This window comes from Octopus bimaculoides, chromosome 10 (assembly GCF_046866305.1).
Source record: "Octopus bimaculoides isolate indiv1 chromosome 10, ASM4686630v1, whole genome shotgun sequence".
Classification (NCBI taxonomy): Eukaryota; Metazoa; Mollusca; class Cephalopoda; order Octopoda; family Octopodidae; genus Octopus; species Octopus bimaculoides.
Genome location: NC_142937.1, coordinates 76696653 through 76720492, shown reverse-complemented (window position 1 = coordinate 76720492; position 23840 = coordinate 76696653). Strand labels below are relative to the sequence as shown.

General features: G+C 33.7%; 1 protein-coding gene across 1 annotated transcript in view; it reads left to right on the top strand.

The window, feature by feature from the left end:
• The first annotated feature begins 11877 nt into the window (after positions 1-11877).
• The window catches only part of LOC106871554 (uncharacterized), a 92402-nt gene continuing 80439 nt past the window's right edge, over positions 11878-23840 (top strand). The window contains exon 1 of the mRNA XM_014918057.3: positions 11878-11966. The gene's annotated coding sequence lies outside the window, so the exon portion shown is untranslated. The remainder of the gene's footprint in view (positions 11967-23840) is intronic.

Sequence of the window (23840 nt, the reverse complement as noted above, 5' to 3'; positions counted from 1 at the left end):
ATACAAACATACATATATACACATTTACATATATACATATGCATATACACATACATGCATACATTCAAATATATATACATGCACACGCACACACACATGCATACATACATACATACATAATACGTATATATATACATGCACACATATGCATATGTATCTATCTAGATATACATACACACACACATATATGCACATAAATATTTGTACATAAAATCCAAACCAAACAAGACGTACATATACGTAATATACTTACGTATATATGTATATGTATGTAACACTCATTTTTCTGTGAGTAGCTATCCGGCAGTTTGACATGATTTCATCTTCACAATTTATATCTTCATTTCAAACATTCACTCGATTGCTTAACACAACCGTCATGTGTTCGGCTGCAAATCTCAGTCATTTTTGATTTCTATTGTGCCAGAAGCTGTAGACTCGCACGAAAAAAACGAAGTTGTACGTATGCAGTTACATTCAAGTAGACCGGACAACCTACTTTCATATATACTAATTCCTATCTATCTATCTATCTATCTATCTATCTATCTATCTATCTATCTATCTATCTATCTATCTATCTATCTATCTATCTACCTACCTATCTATCTATCTATCCACCCATGCCAGGTTCCTTAACTACCCTGTCCATGATGTAGCGGATCAGATGGAGGTTGTCATGGATACTCCTACCCGGCACGGCGCACGTCTGCGCCCTGTCGACTAGTTTCTCGATGACAAGCGCCAACCTCTCGGCTAACACTTTGGCCAAAATTTTCAAATCTGCGTTGAGCAGAGTGATGGGCGGAACATTATCTATGACGTTCCCCTTGTTTGGATCTTTCTTTAGTAGTGCCACTGCTCCTCGCTTTACAAAGACGGGGATGCTCCCGTTTTGCTGCCAGTTGCAGTATACAGCTGCCAAGTCGCCTCCAAACAAGTCTGGCATATGACAATAAAGTTCGTAGGGCAGACCATCCAAGCCTGGTGACTTGTCTCCCTTGCAGCCTTCCATCGCATCCCGTACGTCCGCGGCTGTGATAGGTCTTTCACAACACTCCGCCTCTCTTGCTGAGAGTCGTGGCAGGCCATGCGGGTAGACACTAAAGTCTACTCTGCGTTCTGACCCACCGAGTCCAGCATGTCCTGTGTTATTTACATGTGGAGTTTCTTCTGCTGCTCCGCCAGCACTTTCGGAACGAACTTCGCAGACACGCTCACTCCATCTTCCGTTAAAATGGAATCCTGTGCGTATTCCCACTTCATGAGCAATTACCTGCATTTTTATACGACGGTCTTCCATGAATGTTCGCCGAATTTCTCAATCGGCTCCACGTTTCGGCTTGTGGATGGCCTGATTTGGCGAGCCTCGCTCCCCGCTGAGAGGTCGTCATGGTTGAAGTAGTCGTAACACTCTTTGATGTAACTTTTGCCCATGTCATTGTCACCAAAGTCCTGCTGGATTTTCTGGGTAGTTTGAGTTTGAGTTTGAGTATTACCAAGAATTTGGTAAACCTTGAGGCAATATCCGATGCTTTCAGTGAAAATTGACATCCAACGAGCGCGCACTACACGTCTGTACTCCAGGCGTGACAGCCGGGAACTGATGCGGCCTACTTGCAAGAAAATTTGTTAATATGTGCAAGAAAGGTGACGTCAGTTTCCATACAAAGGATTTCTGCCCATCGGCATTAGATTTGGCGAGATAAAATAAAATCGGATATATTTTGAAAGAACTACGTTTATACGTACACACACACACACACACACACACACACACACACACACACACACACGTATATATACGTTTAATTATATGTATATATATATGTCCATATATATCTATATGTATGTATGTATGTATGTATGTATGTAAGTATGTATGTACACACACACACACACATATATATATATATATATATATATATTGGCTAAACTGGCATTTGCGGCTCCGTTGGTGGCTAATGAGCCCTGCTCACGACAAGCATACATGACTGCAAACATTGCAGACCAAGCTTTCCCCATTCACTATACGAGCCGTGCTCTTTCGCGCAGCTCGCTTAAGTTCTTCATGCCGGTTACGTGCTCTCTCAAAAGTGTCGATTCCCTCCTTAACCTGCTTCCTCCATCTGTGGCGACGACAGACATTGTTCTCCCAGTCAGTGTCCTGCATATCACAGGCCTTTAATGAGGACTTGGCACAGTCTTTAAATCGCAGCTTTGGTTTCTGCCGGAGTCTCCATCTATTCACAAGTTCTCCATATAGCGTCTGCTTAGGAATCCTGCTAGCACCGGTTACGTTGGACTGGACACCTTATTAGAATGAAGGATATATATATACATACACACACACATATATATATATATATATATATATATATATATATATAAAAACATATATATATATATATATGAATATACACAGTGACAAATGCTTTCAACAAAATACACGTAAGCGCGTTTTTTTTTTCTCCCAATATTTTACATGTTGCTATCGATAGCTTTATCAATTTCTCAGTTTGCAGTCCGACTTTTAAAGTTTTAAAGTTATTTATTTCATTTCTTGAAATTTATAAAAATGAAATTCCCATAGCACAAACATCATATATATATATATATGTATATATATATATATATATATATATATATATATATATATATGCGCACGCGCACGCGCACACACACATACACACACACACACATACACACACACACACACACACACACACACACACACACACACACACACACACACACACACACACATTCGTAGACACAGGCATTCAGTTAAACACACTAACGCACATGTTCGTGACTTCTAACTGTGAAAAGTTTCGATTTTACGACAAAGTGAAAACGACGAAGCTTTTGTGACGTGTGAACCATTGCAACAAATTGATGTTTGTCGCGTGTAATGTAGAAATATTTAGGAAAGGTTGAATCTTTTGCAAACCTTATTAACTAAAGGAATGAAGTAAACATCAAAGATGTATTTACTTGAACCGGAAAAATTTTAATGAAAGCGTGATAAAGATACCCCTAGGGACTTCAAATAAGACCCTACTTGGCCTGTCAAATGTAAAATACGGCCTCTAGAAATTCGATGAGATTCAACATGGACACAAGTACTGACTTCTAGCCAACTGAGGAGAGTTGAAGATGAGCAAGTTTCTCCCTTTCCTTGGATTTAATTACTGGGTGAATGGAGGTTATTTTTGCTGTTTAGCTTCATGCCAGGCTCGATTGAGAAGTTTAATGATTAGAAGCATTCTATCTGCGGCTATTCCTTCATTTTTATAGTTAAGATTATATAACCAAACGTACATTTTCTTTAAGTCAACAGAGTGTGTTTCGAATAAGATTTAGCTTTTATATTTAGCAGGGTGATGGATACCCTGGCTGCTCGATACTTAGGGCATTCGAAAATTGTCGTTATGACGTTGTACTTGAATTTCAAACATTGACTTAAAATATTTCAAAAAGCCGATTATTATATTAGAAATTCATAAAATATTCAGCAAAAAATAATTGGAAGACCACGACACAAAACTTTATTCACTGAAAAGCGTCGGCTGGAAACGAAAGCACTTGTTTGTCCCAATCTTTGCGGTTATTTAGTGCAAAAGCATTCTCGAAAAAAAAAAAAGGTCCAAATATTTTAAGTAGGTAATGTTATGTAGAATTATTGTATAAACAAGGAATATTCATAATATATTTCTTCTTTCCTCATTTTAGATTGTTTACAAATTATATTTAAGGTGTATCTTGCTTATAATAATGGTAATAATAATAATAATAATAATAATAATAATAATAATAATAATAATAATAATAATAATATATTCGTCTGGATGTATATATACATATATATATATATATATATATATATATATATATATATATATATATATATATATATATATGTATGCATATGCACATATTTGTAGGTATGTATATATTCTTTAGAAAATGTTTTGTAGAACATTAACTAATTAATTATTAGAAACGTATGTAAATACAAAACACACACGCAAACATGACTGTACATAAGTTTAAAAATGTTTGTGTATGTATGTGTATATGTGCGTGTGTGTATGTTTATGTCTATAGGTCTATATGTGCTAACATATACATAAAAAGTAATTAATTTGTTAATATGCTCGGAATATATCAAAGGATGTATAATACTCCTAAATGAGACGAAAGTTTGTATACAATATACCGACCTAAAAATATGAATTAGTATTCTAAAAGACGATTAGGATTAAAATTACAAAAACTACGCGTGTATTAATTATATATCTATGTATATATATATATAAATAAATAAATAAATAAATATATATATATATATATATATATATATATATATATATATATATATATATGTATGTATGTATATGTATGTATATATGTCTTTGTTTCTTGTTTATTTTCCAATGAGTCCTCAAGTCTCCCAACTTATATCTGTCGTCGTCATTTTCAACTTAATAACTTTTGCTTTCATACTTTTCATTTGTTCAGTTATTGCCAACAATATATATATATATATATGTGTGTGTGTGTGTGTGTGTGTGTGTGTGTGTGTGTGTGTGTATGTACGTATGTATGTGTATATATATATATGTATATATATATATATATATATATATATATATATATATATATATATATATATATATATATATATGTATACGTATATATGTATGTATGTATTCTATAATTATATGCGTGCGTGTGTGTGTGTCTGCATGTTGTGTGTGTGTGTTCTTTTGTATGTGTACGTGTTTGTCTATGCAAAGAATCATAAGATTCTTTCCGACTCCTATTTGTGCAACAATTGACCTCATTACTGGTCATTTGTTGAAACCTAAAGCAATAACATCGTACAACACTTCTTTTTGCCAGCTCACAACGCACAAGCAATTCTATATTTATTTTTCTTTTGTTTAGTGAATTAAGAATAAAATTACCATAGTGAGCTTGCTACAGACACAGTTCCACAACAGCTGAAGCTGTAATAAATACTCTATAATAACTAAGTTCCAAAAAGTTTCAATTCATTATTATTATTGATCGTTCTACGTTGGTATGATAAAAATTTTGTCATCTCGCAAGATAACAGAAATATTAACATTACAGTTTCGGTTCAGAACAATATTCTGTACATTTTACTTAATGTGGGCATACTATAGAAAGCTACACAACTGCAGTCTTCATCGCGAGAAAGCTTGCCGTGTAGACGTATACAGTTAAAATGCATAGAAATTGCAATGTCATAGAAATAATAATTCAATAAATCCACCAATACTGCTGGACACGTTTCCTCTATCACTGATACACATCGTTACTGTCTAGCACTATACCTTTATAGGAAAAGCTTTCCCTAAATGAATGCTGCAGTTTCGTGGCATTCTATATGTATATCCACGTTAAGTTAGATATATAGAATGCTATTTTTAACAGGACACATTTTATTTATTTTAGGTGACTAAAACGATTGTCTGTGTTTGTCCCTCCACCATCGATTGACAACCGATGTTGGTGTGTTTACGTCCCTGTAACTTAACTGTTCGGCAAAAGAGACCGATCAATTAAGTACTAGGCTTGCAAAGAATAAGTCCTGGGGTAATTTTTTTTCAACTAAAGGCGGTGCTCCTACATGGCCGTAGTCAAATGACTGACACAAATTAAAAGAATAAAAGAATATCTATATATATCTGTCTGTCTGTCTGTCTATGCATATGTGAGGTGCATTTCAAATGTTTTGAGGCTGTTTTAGGAGAAGCAGCCGTAACTGACCTAGAATATTGTAATTTTGCATATCATTGCAATACATCTAGTAAGCTAACCTGCTGACATTAAAAAAAAATCGAAATTAAAGGAGACAATTGTAACATCACTTTGAACGCACTTAACTAAACACTGCTTCTCACTGGTGAGTAATTTGCAGAATACAGTCGGGACGAGATAACAATTTGGAAGCTCGCTATGGAATAAAGTTTTGTGTTAAGTTAGGCAAAATCGTTAGAGAAACATATGAAATGCTTTATGAAATATAAAATGCTTATGGATTAAAATTGTATGAGCCGAGCATCAATATTTCGCTGGCAGAAGAGGCTAGAGAAAACAAGTCCATCGAGAAGCTTATGATGATTCCCTCCCTCGACAGTAACGGCATCGTCTGTATCCACTGGAATTCTCCTGGCCAAGCTGTTACCAAAGCCGAGAGCATCCGCACCGAGGAAACGATCTTGGTAACTAACTACTTCAGAGAGATGGATATCAAAACTGTCCTTCACTCTACCTACATGCCAGAACTTGATCCTTGTGACTTCATTCCCACGCTAAAGGAGAAGGTTAAGGAGGCTATTACATGGTCGTGACAACTTTCGATCCAAAGAACTTTCCTGGGGACTTCACGAAGAGGCTGGAGCGTTACAGCAAGAGCGTTTAAATTAGAGGATCATACTTTGACGGAGATTAAAGTTTTGTACTTCTTTGAAAGTTATGTCTCTTCTTTGTATTTGTATGCAAGTACACACTAATACATGCACACAACATATATATGTAGTCCTTATTGAAAACATGCTCAATATTCAGTATATCGGAACTTAGAACTTTACATTCCATTGTAGTATGAAAAAATATATTCTATGTAGACCAGCAGATTGTTGACCGACAAAGAGAGATCCATATCCTGAAGAGGAGCTTTCTCCTTTGATCCATCAGTATCCATCACTATCTGCATTTCTAAGGTTTATGCCTTACAGTATGGACATAACCTACAAACATGGCTAAATAACTATGACAGTACCTGTATATATGTATATATTTCTAGAATATTATCTAAATGTTTTATTTTTTGCACTAATTTGTCGCCAAAATCCAAATCTTAGATTAAAATATCATTGTGACCAATGACAAATATATATAATCTACATAAAACATCGACGTATGAAAATCAAAATAAAAGTCCTTTGGTAAAATTACCGAAAATAATATATAAAATTTCCCCAAAAACATCACTCCAATAGATGACAGTTACCTTATCTTCAAAAGTTGATATCTGTGTGTGAAGCCTTTGTTAAAATAAGATTTTGTAAGATAAAAAAAATGGAACAGAATTTTTTTTGGCAATTATTATTTTGTAGTCAGTTCGCTATTGTAAAGTCTGTCACAGACAGTAAGAGCTTATTTTCTACTAGTTTTTGTATCATCATTTTGTCTTATATTTTATTATTTATTGGTTTTCTTTCTAAAATCTATCATCTTTTGACGTAATCTTTTTGTGTCATCTTTTGATTTTAGTATATATGCATATATATATATATATATATATATATATATATATATATATATATATATGATATCTATCTTTCTATCTATCTAAATGAATTTATATATATATATATATATATATATATACATATACATACACATGTGTGTGTTTATATATATATATATATATACATATACATACACATATATGTGTGTATATGTATATGTATATATATATATATATATATATATATATATATATATATATATATATATATATATATATACATATACATATACACACATATATGTGTATGTATATGTATATATATATATATATATAAACACACACACACACATACACACACACACACACACACATATATATATGTATATATATATATATATATATATATATATATATATATATATATATATATATGCCTTTGTCCTCATACACACATATTTATTAAAAGTGGCGGCACCTTAAATCATAACACCGAGATTCACGTTCCCGATTGCCCTAACGAATGAATGAAAGAAACAGTTTTACAATGCATAAGCAAAAGTATTTGCCAACAAATCAGAATACAATTAATCATCAAAATTGCCAAAAGAAAGTAATGTTAGAAAAATTGTGAAGTACTCTTCTATTCTATTGCTGTATACAAAGCATAATATTTTCATTCTTCAGCATCTCATGTATGAAACATACCAAACAAGCTAGGAAACTAATGTTAACGAAGGTTTTGTGCTGGTGATTTTGTCTTATTATTTAATCAGTCATATGATTATCTTTCGGAGATCTGAAAGCGAACTATGAAAGAAACAAGTTATTTTAAACAAAATTCTACCTGGAAATTTCCCAGCATCTAACAATCGTTGTGTCTTCAAAAACACCACAAATTCCGAGCATTTGTTGAAAATCAACAAAACAGCGCTGTAATGGAAATCACTCATCTGGAGCCTTGGCATTAGAGGAATGCGCCTTCTTTAACGGGCCAATAGATTTTCGTAATTGCTAATATATATATTATCCAAATATATTAGCGTAGTGAGTAGGCAAAATGTTTATTCTAGTTGTGTGTATCTATATTTTGTGGGAAAATATTTTAAAGAGACGTTTTACTCCAAAAATTAAAGCTAAAAAACCGTTGAATGTAAATGACCTACCTTAAAATCTAAACTACGATTCTAAGGTCTCTATACCAGCATTTTCTTTGTAAATCTGTCGATATCACAAAGTGGAATTGGTTATATATCACTAACGTTGTTTTTACTCTTCATATCCAGCAACATATTAAAATTTTGTTAAGGCAAAACGTATACAAGATCTGAAAATTTTAAGCATTTCAGATTGTAGAAAAATAAAAACAACTAATGCTTCGAACTGTTTCTTGGCAAAGATACTTAAATTCTGATTTCCCAGAATATCTTCTAGAGTTGGTTGTTTTATGGAAAAAAATTATATACCTCCTTCAATGAAGAATATTCGTTAGCGATTCGTTAAAATATCCTGCTAAATGAATATAAAAAGGTTCTTGAGTGTAAATGCTCTCATGTTTAATTCCCTACTGTTTCTACCAATCACACAAGCGTGCTATACGAGCACTGCACACCGACGCCACTGTACATGCCCACGAACGCTCGCAATTTGTTAACACCTGTGTTAGTTGAGATTAACCATAGTGACAAATGCAGATCACATGAATATCTGATGTAAGACCTTTCTAACGTAAATCCCATTCTAAATATCAGGTTTCCTATTACTGAAATAAAAAGCTTATCTAAATAAAAAGAAAAATGGAAAAGCACGATCGCATCAGCTATTATTATAATGTGTACAGCAAAGTCTTAATAAAATTTCAATATATAAATGACATTTGACGTTTCTTTAATTTTTCACAGGAAATATGTGTTCTTCTGAGAATCTTCATGTCCACTAAGTGGACATCCCTTTTGATAGAAGAAGACCAGCTACTAAGAAGTATGTTCTCAAGAAAATTCAGCAAAGACCACTTGAGAACATTCTTCTTAGTGGTCAAACTGTAGCTGGTCTTCTAGCAAAACAGATGTCCACTTTATAGATTTATAGTAATACAATATTTATACTACTACTACTACTTCTACTACTACTACTACTACTACTACTACTACTACTACTACTACTACCACTACAGTGTCATGACTGAGTAAATAAAAGGCGCAGGAGTGGTTGTGTGGTAAGTAGCTTGCCCACCAACTACATGGTTCCGGGTTCATTCCCACTGCGTGGCACCTTGGGCAAGTGTCTTCTAGTATAGCCTCAGGCCGACCATAGCCTTGTGAGTGGATTTGGTAGGCGGAAACTGAAAGAAGCCCGTCGTATATATGTATATATATATATATGTGTGTGTGTGTGTGTGTGTGTGTGTGTGTTTGTGTATCTGTGTTTGTCCCCCCACCAACATCACTTCACAACCAATGCTGATGTGTTTACGTCCCAGTAACTTAGCGGTTCGGTATGAAGAGACCGATAAAATAAGTACTAGGCTTCCAAAGAATAAGTCCTGGGGTCGATTTGCTCGACTAAAAGGCGGTGCTCCAGCATGGCCGCAGTCGCATGACTGAAACAGGTAAAAGAGTAAAAGAGAGAGAGAGAGAGTTTAAATTGTGAGTAGAGTGAATGTTGCTTAAAGGACATCAATGTCCATACCGCCCAACAGGCATTACGTGTGTGTATGTGTATGTGTGTGTGTGTGTGTGTGGTATATTTCAGTCTCTTGCACATTCAGGTTATTTTCAGAACGAGGTATTCAATTGTTCGATTCGAACTCTAGACTGCTGATAGCCGACGTCGATGGAGAATCAAAACTACGTCGAGGCTGTATGGTAAGAACTTACGTGATTGACCACATGGTCTCGGCTTCAGTTCTAGTGCGGAGTATTTTGAATGACTTTTACTATAGAGCCGAGACGACCAAAGCCTTCTGAGTGTGTTTTGGCGGACGGAAACTGAACGAAGCCCGTCGTATATTTGTACACACACACACACATACACAGATGCACACACACACACACCACACCACACCACACCACACCTCACACACACACACACACACACACACACACACACACACACATATATATATATAAATAAGTGCCACTGTTCGAAGATCTCGGATCTTGAGACACTCTATTACTTCTGCTAAACATGAATAAAAATATACATGTACCCATATTTTGAGTTCTAGTTTTCCTGTATGTATCACATATATATATATATATATATATATATATATATATATATATATATATATATATATATATATATATATATATGTATATATATATATATATATATATATATATATATATATATATATATATATATATATATATATATATATATATATATATATATATATATGCATATATATATGCATATATGTATGTATATATGTATATAGAAATATATGTATATATATATATAAATATATACTTACATATATATGCATGCATGCATGTATATATGTATGTTGTTTTCCCTTACCACTGTTTGACAAGCGGTATAGGTTTGTTTACATCCCCTTAAACAGCGGTTCGGTAAAGCGATCCAATGAAATAAATATCAGACGTAACGAAAGAAAAAAAAAGTACTAGGATTCATTTGTTCGGTTAAAACCTTCAAGCGCTGCTTCACCATGGTCGGAGTCTAATAAGTGAAAGATGTAAATGAGCAGGGATCAAAAATAAAAGGGACAAATCGATTCAACCGGAGTAGATACTCAAATACAAAGAAAGTGATTTCCGTTAGAATTAAGACTTGCAACTTGCCTTTTGTCGTATATTTACTTCTTTATTCTCCACAAGGGCTAAACATAGACGGGAGAAACAAGGACAGACAAAGGGATTAAATCGATTACATCGACGCCAGTGCGTAACTGGTACTTATTTAATCGATCCCGAAATGATGAAATGCAATGTCGACTTCGACGGAATTTGAACTCAGAACGTAGCGGCAGACGAGATGCCGCTAAGCAGTTCGCCGCCTTCTTTTGTCGTATACTAAATGATAAATCATAAGGCGACGAGCTGGTAGAAATGTTAGCACGCCCGGCAAAATGCTTTGCGGTATTTCGTCTGTCTTTGTGTTCTGAGTTCAAATTCCGCCGAGGTCGAGTTTGCCTTTCATCCTTTCGGGGGTTGATAAATTAAGTATAAGTTGTGTACTAGGGGCGATCTAACCGACTGACCCCTCCCCTAAAATACCGAGCTTTGTGCATAGAGTAGAAAGGATTAATTCATAAATAACGAGAAATCACAATGATAGCTTGTCTTTAACCTCTCAAATTTTGTTAATTCCAAGTCATGTCAATAACGGTATGTCCTTCCATAATGTTGATGTTAGGATCAAAGCAGACTCTCTGTGAATTCATAACCATTCAAAAGAAAATGAAGATGTTTATATATAGAATACAAGAAATATTTTGTATTATGATGTCATAAAGAATAACAAAACAAAAGGCGAAAGATGTGAAAAGAATAAAATAAAAAACAATGAAAAAATTCAAAACATGAATAAAAAATTTACCCATTAAATAATTAAAATTAAATAAAACTGAAGTAAACTAGAGTTTCCTTTATGTATTTGATTTTTATTTCTGTGAGTCTGCAGGTAAATTAATTTCGTTGAAGGATACCAGGTAAGTTTTAGTATCCACGTTTCATAATATTTGCCTTTTTTCACTCGGTCTCTTTTTGTTCTAAGATTAAGCCAATGTTTCTTTAAGGTGTCGTTTCTGAATAGTGAATATACATTAATTTCGTTTTTTATTGTTTATAATGCGGCAAGGAGTCAGAAGCGTTAGCACGCCGGATAAACTGCTTAGCGGCATTTCGTCTGGTTTTATGTTCTTTTTTGAAATTTCGCTGAGGTTGACTTTTCATCATTTCTAGATCAATAAAATAAGTACCAGTAAAGTACTGAGATCGATGGTCTCGACTTCCTCTTCCCCTCAGAAACTGTTGTCCTTGTGTCAAAATTTGAAATCATTATTCTCATTGTTTATCGCCCGTCCCTAGGTTCTGAGTTCAAATTACTTTGAAGTCAATTTCGCCTTTTATATTTTATCTTTCCGGCCTTGCTGGAGCAGTGATTGAAGGTTTTAATCGAAGAAATGAATTCTAGTTCTTTATTTTTTTCTTTTGTTAAGTCTGATATTTATTTCATTGAATCGCTTTGCGGAACCCAAGGGGATTAAACAAACCTATACCGGTTGTCAACTTCGCATTTTATCTTTTCTTTTACATCAACACTGGGGTTGATGCAATCAACTAGTCCCCTACCCTCAAATTTCTGGCCGTGTACTTTTAGTAGAAAGGATTATTTTCATTGTTTATATTAGTAAATTGCATCGCCCTGAACTAAATATCTAACAACCATCTAACGAAAAAGCTTATGTGTGGTTTCATGACATACTAAAAATAACAGATAAATTCCATCACATCACAAACTATTGTCTTCATGAAATAAAATCTCATTCGATAGTGCAGTCCCATATATTTTATACTCGGAAAAAGATGGGATATTGACAGCGAGGACGTATTTTATACATAGGCATGCTAAAACAGAGTTTACCCAAAGATCCGGAACACTAACATTATATTGAGGGAGCTTGAATGAAATTGCATAGAGAATTGTGTGTGAAAGTTTGACAATTTGACAGACGGTAGATTAAGTATCGTCTATATGTGTAATATGTGCTTGTATGTGTTAATACAGCCATAATACATACTCCTTGGTGAATTTGTGCATTTGAGCATTTGTGCCAGCGATAAATCATATCCGAAAATAACTTAGCCTTAAGAATGCAGTCTTTACTATGTTTTAGATGAGCGTTCGATATGAATATACTTTAGATGTTGTACTTAAGGCCCAGTTAGCTCTGATTCGATTGAGTGTATGTTTTGGTAATATGTACCATTATTTTGCTACAGGCAGACACTCGTTTGTCTCTAACAACCATGATCCGATGGAACATCTAGCATATGGCAGCTGGAGATAGAGAGGGCTGCATTAGCGTCTGACTGGTACTCATTGCTGATTAGTTGACACAAACAAAGTGAAATCAAATGTCCGGTTCAAAATCACCGTACTCCACCCGGTTTAGGAATTGATCCCACAGCCTCATGATAACAAACTGAACACCCTACTACTACACTGGGCGTCACGTGAGATTAATGAGCTGACAGGGTGCTATTGTCTGTCCTAGACATATCTGATAACAAATGGTCCTATAGAAAGGGCTTTGGTTTTCATATTCACATTAGAGAATTTCAACGCGATTTCTGTTGATAGAAGAATAGCGTTTCTTGTAAGACATGTATCGGTAGTCAATAGTGAGGTTTGTGACCAGAAATGTTCAGAATGGGGATTAGATAAACATATTATTTGCATAGAAAAGTAACTTATTGTTAGGGATAGCAGTGCCGACAATGACATATACCGACGTGTATTTGAAATTAGGAAAGCTCCGTTTCTGGACAGATCGAAATTAAGCAGAGTGATAATGCATTCGATTCAAAAGAAACGTAATGGATAGAGATAAGAGATGGACAGAAATAAGTGATGATTGGAAGTAACCGATGAGTGGAGATAGGAGATGAATAGAGATAACATGTGGGTGGAGTTTACGAAACTAGAAAGAAGTTGATCACGTCAGAAATCGTTGAATAATTTGTTAATGTCAATAGTAATACCCTTGAGTTCACTGGTTCTAGCGACCAATGCTAGGTGTTGTATGGAAGAAATTCTACTTCTATAAAGAGCGTCATACATTTCATTGAATAAGATGAAGGCTTCGAAATATAACAATCGTGCTCATTTACTAATGTATCTATCATATATGGGGAAACAGTCACCTCTTTGTACGGTACACAATAATACAAATATTTCAATAAAAGTCTTCGCAATGGAAGCACCTTTGAAGAATTTCAAGCGTATTTGTCTCAACAAGCATGTAATTTGCGTCATGGTAGCCCACGTATTTGAGACAGCTATTGACCTATAAGGGATATCTGGTCTGGATGTTTTCTGCACTGATGCATAACACAGATTGTAGACAAAAACAAGTATGGAACCCAATAATCAGCTCATTTGGAGATTGGAAGAGATCCCACATTTTATTCTGAGCAATAAAGCCTTCCAATCAACATTAGTTACTCAAGCAAACAAATGTGATGAGCTATGGATTGAGTGAGGGTGAGAGAAACTCCTAACACTGGGAAAGGATATAAAAATCATGGATTGTTGTACCAGACAGCTAATAAATTGCGGAGAAACAGATATATGTACATAATTTCAACTAATTCTGATATAATTAATGTTACTTAGAAGAATTACACAGCATGTGTAAGTGTACGTGTATGCATATATATATATATATATATATATATATATGTGTGTGTGTGTGTGTGTGTGTGTGTGTACAGTAATCTCCCGTTATATCGCGGCTCACTTATCGTGCCCTCAGTACATCGCGGATCTGGCGAATATATGCAAATTTATATCGCAGATTCTTCAGTATATCGCGGGTTTCTGCAGCCGATATTTATTTATTTATTTATTGGATTTTAATTATTTCTTTGGTAAGATAAGCACTTTTAAGCCTAAAAATTGATAAATTAATGAGTAAAGATACTGTACAGTACTACACTATATATACATTACTTAAAATATGGTAAAAGAAAATACGTAGTGTACCGTAGATGATTAAACATAGAATCGCACATACTGTATGGAAAACGAAAATCGGGAGGCGAGTGTACGAAAATCGGGAGGCGACTGTTGTTTTGCATTTATAATAAAATAAATATAAACAAATTATAAAAATAGAAAATATACAGTATAGTACTTTACTACTTCGTGGATTTTCATCTATTGCGGTGGGTTCTGGAAAGTAACACCGTCGATAGGCGAGCAATTACTGGATTTGTATGTATGTATATATATATATATATATATATATATATATATTCCGTTTACATATTTGTTTTGCAAGATTTTTTATGTGAAATCGTGTGTTGAAACAGATGTTGTTGTACTTGGGGATGGTCATATTGCCAGTTTAGCCAATAAAAACACACGCACTGTATATTTGGTGTTAATTTGCTTCAGCTTTATATTACATTAATCTAAATCTTATTTCGGCCAGAGTTCTTTCGTCACACTTCTGTGACCTCATCAGTGGTCCTTTATTTCCTTCCTTCTTATGTGTGTCTCACCTTGCTAAATATCAGCCATTTTGTATGGCTGTACAAAATGGCTGATATTTAGCAAGGTGAGACACACATAAGAAGGAAGGAAACAAAGGACCACTGATGAGTTCACAGAAGTGTGACGAAAGAACTCTGGCCGAAATAAGATTAAGATTAATGTAATATAAAGCTGAAGCAAATTAACACCAAATATACAGTGCGTGTGTCTTTATTGGCTAAACTGGCAATATGACCATCCCCAAGTACAACAACATATATATATATATATATTTATTTATGTGTGTGTGTACATATATATGCATGCATACATACATAGATACATACATACATATATATATATATATATATATATATATATATATATATATATATATATATATATATAAAGTTTAAAAACCTTATATATATATATATATATATATATATATATATATATATATATATATATATATATATATATATATATATATATATATATATATATATATATATATATGAAGGTTATGAAGGGTAATGAAGTCAACCAGACCCTAATGGTACAGGTAATACCGAGTAAGTGCTGTATACCGACTAGTTTTGCCCCAGATGTGGTTGCAACACGAATGGGGAATATAACACGGATCGTGTATTAGCTTGTGTATATATAAAAAAGAATGAGATAAAGAGACCAATGGCATAAGTAAATTTATATTTTTTGTAGAATATCTTAAAATGTTTTACTCTGTGCGTTGGATACGAAATGATATATATCCGCCAATGCAACTATAATCATCATTGGAAAATACCCACAAGGATTCTATAGATGGATATTTACTTTTGGAATGGAACTATACTCCAAGTACTTTTTCTTCTTTGTTTTTTTCTTCTCCGCATCGCTCTCATTTCTTACTGCAAATCTCCTCATACAGATGTAATGATCCGTTTCTTCTACTATTACCATCTCCGATGAAGGGATACATTGAATTGTCCTGAAACAGCTGTAAGACATTCTACATGAAATATAAATTTACTTATGTCATTGGTCTCTTTATCTCATTATCTCATTCTTTATATATATATATGCATATACATGTATATATATATATATATATATACATACATTTTAAATATATACATTGTTGGAATTTACAAAAAACAAAAGACGAAGACATGTATGTAAACAACAAACAGGTGTATTAGTTTAACATTCGGGAAGGTGAGAAAGTATTTTTATGTTTCGAGCCTACGCTCTTCAACTAAAAGGAACGCAAAAAAGTAAACAGAGAGAGAATATAAAACGAAAGTTTTAGTAGCTAGCGATCAATCATGGCGATGGCCGGACAGAGATGGTCAGACAAGAGAGCTAGGAAGAAGGGGAGTTAATAAAGTAGTGGTGATTCAAAAACGAAGGTGCGCGTGCGTGTGTATGTGAGTGCTAGTCTGTGCGGAGTGGTGCGGTGTAAGGTGGTGATGTCTGGTATGGTGTGGGTGCTGGGAAGTTGTCAATGTTAGTGTGTGCAGTGTGGTGCGATGTAGTTTGGTGGTGTGGTGATGTGTAGTGTGTTGTGTTGTGGTGTGGTGGTGTGGTGATGTGCGGTAGGTTGTGTTGTGGTGTGGTGGTGTGTGGGTGGTGGCGTGTGGTGCGGTGTGGTATGGTGTTGTGTGGTGTTGGAGTGTGGGGGTTGCGAGGCCTTTTATATGCAAGGTTTGATAAACTAATCCATAAATTAAAACCGACCCCATAAAACAAACAAAATCAGTGACAGGCAGAGTCTTCTTGACAATTTATTTATTAACTTCTATGTTGTAGTAGAGGCAACATGTTCCTTGTCTATCTCCTTAACTTCTTGGAGATTTTAGGTATAATTATACTAATGTGTCTATCTGTTCTAATTCAATAAAATTCTTTGTCTTTGTATAGCTGAGGGTTGCTCTGCATTTTAAATTGATGCAATGATTACATTGTTCAATTAAATGGAGATGCATGAAACGATCGTACTGCATTACTTCTGGATATCCTTGTTGCTTATTTTGATTTTAATCACTTTACTTTGAAATTGTATGGATAATACCGTACTAAATTCTGGTAGCCTCAACTAAAGTACCATATTCACCTGAATATATATATAATACAAATAATAAATGAGTATATGCATATATACGTACATGTATGTACATACTTACATCTACCTGTATATATAGATGCATATCTGGGTACAGGACATTGCAAACAAAGCGTAGACAAAATGATAAACGAGTACAGAAAACACACAAGCCACATAGAGTATATCTCCTTCGTCAGCTGCCCCCATTCTAACACACGCGTTTCGAAGAGTTAGGGCAGGACGCATCGTTAAAATGGCTTTTCCCACGGACCACAAAATAAATTAAAATTAAATCTAATTCAAATTAAATTTGTAACGTGGAGGAATGTAGTGGCGGACAAAACAAAACAGGAAAGTGAAACAGTGAGAACAAACAAGAAGGCTATACGGCCAGACGTGAAAAAAATGTGTATGTGCTGAATGCTGTAAAGCAACGAACTGGAAAGGAGACGAAGAATTGTTCGTGGTAGCTTCGCGAAAGCGAAGATATGAAAGAAAGATAAGTAGCCAGACACGTGACCAGGGAAGGGTAAGGAGAAAGAGTGGTACAGGGAGAAAAAAAGGCGGGGGGGGTTGAAGTAGATAGGTGAGCAAAGAGAGACAGGGAGAAAGAAAGAGTTGTAGTAGAGAAACAGAGAGGCGGAGAACAACAGATGGAAGAACGAGAGGGGGAGAGAAAGATACAAAGGTAGACAGAGTCGCGTCAGACAAATAAAGTTTAGGAACTTACTTGCAAGGAGGACGCGCGCTCGCGCGTGTGGAAGCGCGTGGCTTAGTGGTCAGGGTGTCAGCATCATGATCGTAAGATTGTGGTTTCGATTCCTGGAGCGGGCTGCGCGTTGTGTTCTTGAGCAAAACACTTCGTTTCACGTTGGTCCAGTTCACTCAGCAGACAAAATTGAGTAACGCTGCGATGGACTGGCGTCCCGTCCAGCCGGGGAAGATATGCGCCATTGAAACCGGGCCCATGAGCCTGGCTAGGCTTTAAAAGGGCGCATTTATTTTTTATTATATATATATATATATATATATATATATATATATATATATATAAATTCAACTTACGGTGAAAGTAAACAAAGTTTGCTTTAGAAGCGTTGAGATGTACTGAAAGATACAGAAATAATTTATTCTCGAACGCATGTTAATGCTAATACAATAGCATGAACAGGATATACTATCCATATATTGCAGAAAAATTCGTTACTCGCTAGCCATGAGACTCGAACTCACATCCCCGTGATTACGCGTCTAGTGATTTACTTTTAAGCTAAATTGCTCAGTAACGAATTGTTCTACAATATATGAATTGTTTATCTTGTTCATGCTATTGTATTAGTGTTATCGTGCGTTTGAGAATAAATTATTTCTGTATCTTTCAATATACATACACACACACACACACACACACACACACACACACACACACACACACACACACACATATATACATATATATGTATATATAGCTACTCAATGAGCCGCGTTGCGGAATTGAACCTCAAGACACCGCGTTTGCCAAGCGAACTTTTCAAGCGTGCATCCAAGTCTGCACCTTTATCTACGTTTTGTATCCTGCATGAGCAGTGCTCACCTGGCTGAAGACTTAATGTAAAGTCTAGGTGTAAATGTATCCAACACATTTGATAGAACACCTTATAGAATAATTCTAACTTTATGCTCTAAATTTACGAAACGTTGGGATCCATTTTGCATTTCCTCCTTCCGGGGTCGATTACAAAATGATTTTGCCGGATTGGTGATGCTGTTAGATTAAGTGGCAAGACGTCTTGTTGCAGTTTCTTTCGAGAGATCCATGCTAAGGCAACAGTGACGATCCAGCGACGAAGTCGGAGGACATTTCATCATACGGTATCGACAACGTGTGAAGAGGAGACATGCATGCATGGACAACTGAAGAATGAAGAACTAATCATTAAATTTTTAGTATTGAAGATTTTTATTTGTTTATGTCAACCGGTCGAACGTATATATGTACAAGGAATTCGGATTACTGTTTAAGAGAACAACCAATTTGGAATGAATAAATATATTCTACAACGTCTGATTTATTTCACCAGTTTCTACAAACAAATGCTTATGTATGTATGTATGCATGTATGTATGTATGTATGTATGTATGTATGTATTTCATATTGTATAGATGTGTAAATATACCTGCTTATAGACAAGTATATGTAAATATATGTATACACACATAAATACATACACTATATTATATATACATGTGTGTACATACACACACACACACACACACATATATATATGTATATATATATATATATATATATATATATATATATATATATATATATATATATATATATATATATATATATATATATGCATATACATATATCATATCTATATATAGTGAACACCCAATTATGGAGACGGAAGATATTTATAAGATAACAAACACATGAATAAATAGATTTGTAGACAACTTAATACACATATATACACGTTTATGCTTGTATGCGGTCGCGGATGTCTTTCCATCTATGTGTGCATGTATATATATATATATATATATATATATATATATATATATATATATATATATATATATATATATATATATGTCAGATTAAAATATAACATTGAAGACGTAGTCAATGAAGAGGCGAAAACAGCAACCCCTGGCTATTTTTCAGTCGTCTAATGACGTTTGTACATACGAGACACATTGATCAGAAGAAAACAGATCGAAAGTCTGGCTGGAGACTCCAGATATATCTATCATTCACACCAACAGAGCGATGGAAATTCAGATATTTTCGTCTTCTATGAAACTTCAGTATGGATATTTAGTATTGTCGATATATTGGGAGTCTGAGAATGATGAACATATTTAGTTATAGCTTTTGTTGTCTTTATTTCTTTTTATTTCATTATATATTTATGATATACACGTACATAGATACATAGATCTGTATATATATGTATATATATATATATATATATATATATATATATATATATATATATATATATATATATATATATATATATATATATGTATGTATGTGTATATATATATATATATATATGTATATATATATATATATATATATATATATATATATATATATATATATATGTATATATATATATATGTATATATATATATATATATATATATATATATATATATATATACATATATGTATATATATATGTATAAATATATATATATATATATATATATATATATACATATATATATACATATATGTATATATATATATATATGTATATATATATATATATATATATATATATATATACATATATATATATATATATACTTATATATATATATATTTGTATATATATATATATGTATATATATATATATATATATATATATATATATATATACATATATGTATATATATATGTATATATATATATATATATATATATATATATATATATATATATATATTTATACATACATATATGTATATATATATATATATATATATATATATATATATATATATATATATATATATATATATATATATATATATATATATATATATATATATGTATATATATATGTATCTATGTATGTATTCATATATAATACATGTGTACATAGATACGCACATACACACAACCACAAACATATATATATATATATATATACATTTATTCATTTAAGAACGTGTATAAACGGAGATATTAGCATACACATACATACAGTCACATGCGCGCGTACATATGTACATATATGCACATATACTTACGTTCGTCCATATTTATATATATGAAATATCGTACAACCAGTTTTCCTGTTATGTATATATAATCTTCATATATAAAATGAATATATCTGTGCTACAAGTCGTAAACCATTTGTTCTACAGTTTGATAGCTGAAATTTTGTATAAAAGTACATGTTTTCAAGAAGAATGTCCTTGGATTTTTCTTTATTTCTATTTAGCCTTCGACAGGAAGACTAACAATATTTTGTATACTCATTCTTAAATTAAATGCTAGAATTTATGGATCATCTCTTTTAACACTATTATCTGGCTCACAGATGTCTTTATGTGAGTCCACTTTATTTTAAACAATCTCATCAGGCCTCCGCTATGGGGAAATTTTCTTCCTTCCATTTGTTTTGGAGGTCTTGATTCTTTCGTTCTCTTTCTTAACTAAAATATGCAGGCCTCTGTTAATAGATATAAAAGTTTATATTTCAAAAAGTAATACGATTATAGAAGATATTACCATAAAACGTCACAGTGTTAGAAGAAAATAGAAAATGGATATGCAGCAGTGATATTTGAGTTTATGAACTATCACACACACACACACACACACACAAACTTATATATATATATTATGTATATATAAATAAATAAATAAATATATATATATATGTATATATATATATATATATATATATATATATATATATATATATATATATATATCAGGAACACAGAAAGAAACAACGAGAGGAAAAAAGAGAATGTGTAGTGGCTAGCGATCTATCATGGCGAATGATATATATATATATATATATCATTCGCCATGATAGATCGCTAGCCACTACACATTCTCTTTTCCTCTCCTTGTTTCTTTCTGTGTTCCTTTGTCTGGAAGAACATAGACTCGAAACGCTAATGACTTTTTCACTTCCTGAACGTTATACTAATACATCTGTTTGTTGTCTACACCACCTGGCTACATCTTTTTTTATATTTTGTGTGTGAATTGTCCCTCCTATATATATATATATATATATATATATATATATATTAACTCTTCGAAACGCCAGTGATAAAATGCTGGCTGCCGATGAAGGAAATGTTCTCTATGTGGCCTGTGTTTTCTGTACTCTGTTGCTTCATTTTGTCTACGTTTTGTTTGCAATGTCCTCTACCCAGATATGCATCTATATATACAGGTAGATGTAGGTATGTACATGCATATACTCATTTATTATTTGGATTTTATATATATATATATATATATATATATATATATATATATATATATGTATATATATATATATATATGAATGTATATAAGCGCAGGAGTGGCTGTGTGGTAAGTAGCTTACTAGCCACATGGTTTTGGGTTCAGACTCACTGCGTGGCACCTTAGCCAAGTCTCTTCTGCTATAGCCTCATGCCGACCAAAGTCTTGTCAGTAGATTTGGTAGACGATATATATGTGTGAGTGTGTGTGTGTGTGAATGTATATGTTTGTATACGTGTGTGTGTTTGTGTTTGTCTCCCCACCATCGCTACAGTACCAATGTCTATGTGTTTACGTCCTCGTATCTTAGCAGTTCGGCAAAATAGACCGTTAGTATAATTACTAAGCTTACATGGAATAAGTCCTGGTTTAGATTTGTTTGATTAAAGTTGGTGCTCCATTATGGCCGCCGTCAAGTTACTGAAACAAGTAAAAGAATAAAAGAATATATATGTGTGTGTGTGCGGGTGTGGTGTGTGTTCGTGTGCGTGTGTGGTGCGTGTGTATGTGTGCGTGAAGGCACATGGCTCAGTGGTCAGAGCGTCGGGCTGCGTGTTGTGTTCTTTCACACTGCTCCAGTTCACTTAGCTGTAGAAATGACGTCACAGGTGCCAAGCTGAATCGGCCTTTGCCTTTCCCTTGGATAATATCGGTGGTGTGAAGAGGGGAGACTGGTATGCATGGGCGACTGTGGTCTTCCATGAACAGCCTTGCCCGGACTTGTGCTTCGGCGGGTAACTTTCTAGGTGCAATCCCATGGTCATTTGTGACCGAAGGGTGTCTCCGATATACACACACACACACACACACATACACACACACACACATATATATATATATATATATATATATATATATATATATATATATATAGAGAGAGAGAGAGAGAGAGAGAGAGAGGGAGGGATACGTACATATATGGTCACCTATGTCACGGCTGGTGCTTCAGATGGGTGAATTCTGTCGAATTCTGTCCACATCTATTTATATAACAATATGTACACACACACACACACACACACACACACACACACACACAATACGCACACACACATATGTGTGTGTTTGTGTGTATGTATATATATGTACATATATATATATATATATATAATTGCGCGCTCACACATATTCATATATGTGTACGTTTGCGTATAATAAGAATTCAGAAACTTTGGTAGATATATAAGTGGAACT